Source organism: Anarrhichthys ocellatus, unplaced genomic scaffold, assembly GCF_004355925.1.
Source record: "Anarrhichthys ocellatus isolate YVR2014 unplaced genomic scaffold, GSC_Weel_1.0 scaffold17, whole genome shotgun sequence".
NCBI lineage: Eukaryota > Metazoa > Chordata > Actinopteri > Perciformes > Anarhichadidae > Anarrhichthys > Anarrhichthys ocellatus.
This window is the reverse complement of record NW_022280047.1, coordinates 1134498-1140099: the sequence shown is the minus strand read 5'-3', so window position 1 is coordinate 1140099 and position 5602 is coordinate 1134498.

Below are 5602 nucleotides of genomic sequence, written 5' to 3'. Positions count from 1 at the left end.
TTTTTTTTTTTTTTTTTTTTTTTAAAGAGTTTTCGAAACACCGTAAGACAGAAGTCATGGTTGCTGAAACAGGGAAATTGCACAATGTGGCGAAAGGAATCAACTCAAAGCGACACCTGTCAAATACAGGAAAACTAGTGACCACGAGTTGACCCTTTGTCAACTGTTACTGTAGGACTCTTGGTGGAAAACTGACTTACAAAACTACAAGCTAGGAATTCAGAGATAACCCCCAAAGATTTAGTGAATACCTCAAAGTAATGCTAAAATCATTACTCTTCTGTCCCCACACTGTACTTCACTTCAGGGGCCCCAATGCTTTTATCAATTGTCTATGAAGGACACTGCCAACAGGACCACACCACACTACAAGTGTCACTTGCTTGCTCATATAATGCAAATAAATGAACCCCAAGGCAAACTGCACAGGGTAGCAACACCTGAAATGAGACCGGAAACATGTGACCTGCGAGCGGGGAGACATTACCAATTGCATGTCGAACAGAATCACTTACACAACTCGAGAGGGGAACAAGGCACAGAAAAGTCAAAACACACTCTTGGTTTTCAATCAAGCTTTTAATGAAAAGATCATAAAATAACAGTTTATTTTTTCTCACTGCTGTACATTAAGACTGCAAGGTTGTGAGTGCTGAGGTCAGCTGTTTTACACATTTTTTTTATGACACTTTGAGTTTGAGCGAGCCCCATCGCTTTGTGCGGCGGCGGCAGCTCTGACCTGAATACGAGCTCTCTGAGGAGTGGAGATGAAGATAGAAGCCCAGCCTGGGTGCTGCCAAAAGCCACAAAAAAAAAAAAGAAAAAAGGAGGGGGTCACAGAATCTCACCTCCAATACTGGTGCGCGCATGTTAGGTTGTGTTTGAAGTCTAGACGGTGGCATCTGCGTCCGCATGGGTGGAGGTGTATGCGCGTACATAAACAAATGCACCTGGGTGTGTGCCCCTCTGCATGTCAAGTGTGTTTGCCAAGGGGGAGGGGCTTCTCATTCTTTAAATTATTCATCAGCAAAGACCCTAATGTCCATTCCAGAGCCTCTCAGCCTCCGGAATCGTGATACATTATTGAGAGGACGTTCCTGAAGAACACAAGACCAGAGAGGAAGCTTGATACACCCACTTCATGGGCAGCTCCACTAATCAACTCTTCAAGTACTATATAAGTATTTGTTTCAATCCATTCATTAGCAGCTAATCATGTCTTTCCATTAATGTAGTGCACGTCAAAGTGACACTGTGCCTTTGTAAATTCAAAAACAGATGGAAATGAAATGAAAGGTTACATGCGAAAATATGCTGCTACATACTCCATATTTCAATATTTTGGTTACGGATGGACGGCAAAAAAAAAAAAAAAAAGATGTAATGGCAAGAGAAGCACATTTCTGTAAACACTGAAAGTTTTGAGGTAATTTGGTGTTTCTCAGTCACTACTGCAAAACGAGGCAGGAGGTACAGTAAACACTGATGTGAAACGTAAAAATGCGGAGGATAAAGTCGCCTGTGCAGTGACGGAGATTACAAGAGGGTCAAGGGCTAAAGCAGGAGGTCAGGTGTATCGGAGATAAAGCAAATAGACTATAAAGCTTAGAAATGCTTCAACGGCAAACAAGGGCCATTTTAAAACTGGCTTTGGTTTTAGTCTGCCGAGGTAAGAAGGAGCATTATAATAACCAGACAGACCAGCCCCTCTGCTTTACAAAATGCCTGAAAAAAGGATGGGAACGGCGACAACCGCACAACAATAATACCAAGAAATGAGATGGAAACGCGAAGGCCTCGGAGCAGAGTACAGTCCCCTCGGTTTGCGTTTTCCTGCTTTGTATATTCAACTTTTAAAGCTTTCGTAACACTGCATAATGATATGATACTTCAACAACCACACTGGAACAATGATGAGGTAAGAGGAGAGAGAAAATAGAGTGAACCGTCGGTAAAATGGAAACTGGTATGACAGCGCCCCCGGAGGTCTTCCCAGAGGCTTGGACAAAACATACAAAGTGCACTTAGTAAAGCTATTTCGCCCAACGTTTCTAAACTCCTCCCATGTAGAACTAACAAGACGGTAAACAACACATACGTCATGTATAAAGAGAAGGAAGAGGTGGCAAGTGGTTTTAAGACGAGAAATGTAACAATAGTCACGAGAACGGAGCGAAGTGTCGATTGCGTGCATGTTTCTGCTGCGTGAATGTATTTTTTTTTCTTTTTTTTGGCAACACCCAGGGAGAGCAAGATTGAAAAGATACAGTAGCCTCCGTTCTGCACAGGCAGGTCAACGCGTCCTGCCTGCGTCCACAGACACACATGCACACAAGGGGTTAAAGTTCAACTCCCCTGATGTGCAAGAACACATGGGCACAAAAAAAAAAAAAAAAAAAAAAAAAAAAAAAAAAAAAAACACCCATAGTGAATCACATGAAATAAAAATAACAAAAGAAAGACCCTACAGACTGTCGGGTATAACTGAGAGAGAGAAGATATTAAATGCCATAGACCATTTTCTTTAAGTTGGAAAATAATAGAAGTCAGTTTTCCCACAAAAAATGTCAACTTTCACAGATTGTGGTTGATGGCTATGTTTTGCGTCTCATTTTTGATTCTCAGCTTGAAAACCTCAAAACAAACCAAAAAAAGAAGATGGTCCTGCCTCCACCTCAGTCTCACACACTGAGCTAATTATTTGCAGAGGTGAAGGCAGGACCAGAAATAAATACATTCATCACTGACAATAGACATTTGATTAAAAGAAAAAAAAAAAAAAAAAAAAAAAAAAAAAAGAAAAAGAACACTGTCAATAAGTGTTTGCACCAACTTTGTATGAGGCTCGGCCAGCCAGAGGTTTGTGCTGCTTTTACCCTCAGAACACAGGAAGCTCAGAAAGAAATAAAAGCATTCCAAAAACATCATAAAAGCAGAAAAACAAACCATAACATTCACAGTTAAGACTACCAGATAAGCCTGTTTACATGCAGTGAACAAAACAGAGCTACATTCTCCAGGTAGGTTTTTTCAAAAACCGCCAGCATAAAAGAGATGTACCATGTTACTAAAAGAAAACAACCCAAACCATTCAAGCGTCGCCCATCCCAGCGCCTACATAGTACGAGACCCTAAGCAGCGGAGGTAGTCCTCAAGTGCATTCGGGTAAACGGAGAATTGAGCTGAAGACCCCAACTAACAATGCCTTTTGATTAATACGTCAACGACGCACTGCCCCCCCCCACCCACCCAATCTCTGTGGTCCCATCTGAAGACAGGCCAGAGGGCAGGGGGGACCAGGGCTCAGGGTCACCCCAAAGCCAGCTGGCAGAGAAGGGGGTGGGGGGGTTTAGGGGTTCCCCCCCCCTAAAACCACACACCCCTCCCCTTAATTGAACATGCAGCAGTTCACCCTGTGTTTGACGCTATACTTTTGTTTTGTCAGCAACATCTGAGGAAAACCATCTTTCTTAAAAAAAAAAAAAAAGTTTTTAAATAACACACACAAAAAAAAATTACATCACCTCTCTGACTGGCCGAGCCTCGACTGAGGTCTGTAAAACTGTAAAAGTTCATGTAAACAATGAGATAAATACATATGTTTCTTTCTAGAGCCACACATGGTTCCGTAATCATTCAAATGTGCTTTGGTTTAAAAAATAGTTTGTGGATTTGGGTATGAGCTTCTTTTTTTCTTCTTCTAAGTTCTTTGTACAACTCTGCAACTATTTCGGAACACACCGTGTCACTAACTAAAATGTAGACTTATTTCGAGCTGCCTGGCCTTAGTCAAGGCTCTTTGTGTTAGTTGAAAAAGTACCCCCCTGCTTGTCTTAAATATGAAACTAGTGTTTTTGCTTTTCCCATGATTAAAATACAGAGAAATCGATACAATACTATGTCTTACAAATGTAGCTGAGAGTCTGCATCCACAGATGCCGAACAATCCCTGAAGTAGTTGAATAGTAGTAGTAGTAGTACTAGTAGTAATAGTAGTAGTATGGTCACAGTTTGGAGTTCGTGTTTTTTTGTCTGGTTTTGTTAATTTTTTTCGTTATGTCAAACAAGCAAGCATTCAAATGCGGCTGCAAAGTCTTTTGCAGAGATGGCTAGAGATCTTCATGTACAAAAACACCTTTTGCACTACAGACATTACGCTGTACTGCAGTAAGTGTTGACAAGTACAATAACGTTTGAAGGCAATGCATTGCGGACTCCCTCTTAAGCCAGGAGAGGTCACAAGCAACAGTGGATCAGGCGATAAATAACATGTTTCTGGTTTTGGGGGGGAAACAGGAGTGTGAAAAATGTGTAGATGTACCATGCAATCACTAAACAGCAGCTGCTCCTAACAGCAAGACACCGACATTCAACATAACCAAGTAACAACTCTGGGAGTCCAGGACACAGGTACCTTAAACCGGTAGTGATGTTTGTGTAACTGTAGCTGCATCCCTATGATAATAAACATTTCACAGACCATAACATGAGGACGAAGGAGGATTTAAAAGATAAAATAAAATCAAGAAGACAGTTAAACCAACATAATAGAGGAATGCCTATACCAAAAACTTGTAGTGAAGGTTCATGCTCCACAGCGTAACTGTTAAAGAGTAGATACACTGGACAGGTTTCAGTGAAACCAACAAGACAACAGAGGGGGGCGTTCCAAGCTGGCGGTTGCTTACGATGAGGTAAAGCCTTAAGAGGTTAAAAATAATTTAAAAATCATTCTGTGATATCATGGAGTACAATCAGGAACAAAAGGATGCCGCAGGAGACCGATGAGTTGTCCAACTGTCCAGTGCATCTCTGCTTCTCCCTTCTTGTTACAAGTTTTCACAAGTCCGGCTCAACAACAACAAAAAAAAACCAAAAAAAAAAAACCAAAAAAAAACTAACAAGCAACTTGAACTTCACATTTAAAATTCTGATTATAATTCCTATCTTTTTTCGTTTTTTTTTTGGTCTGAAACAGAACACATACAATGCCATCAAGTCCTGTTTTTTTTTAAGTCAGGGAATATAAAGTGATCAGGACTCTGGATAAAAAAAACCAATATTTTGAAGAAAAATTTTTTTTTTTTTTTTTTTTTTTTTTTTTTTTAAACTTTACCATTTCCATTCGGGGGGTAAGGTTTAAATCATACCGGCCCACCAATCAGCACAAGCTTTCCTTGCAAACCACGAGAATCTGCCTCAGTCTCAGAGTCATTGGCCAAAGCTCCGTCAAAAGAGTGGATCTCTTTGTCCGGAATAGAAATTCATAATTTGTTTTATACAGCAAAAAAGAAATCAAAAGTGAAATAATTTAGTATGCTATATATCTTAAGTACATCTTTTTTTTTTTTTTTTTTTTTTTAAACTTTGGTTATGAACTTGTCTAGCAATGTTAGTTAGCTCTGTTCTCCTCAACATTCATAAGATCTTTGGAACACTATACATCTACGCTAACTAATCACTATTTGCTCCAGGCGGGAAGGTACAGTACACTTTGAGGCGGGGCCGCACTGAGCAGGGCCCCCAAAAAGCTATATTTGACAAGTAAAAACAACAGCTAAAGAGAAAAAAAAAAAAAAAAAAAAAAAAAAAAAAAAAAAAA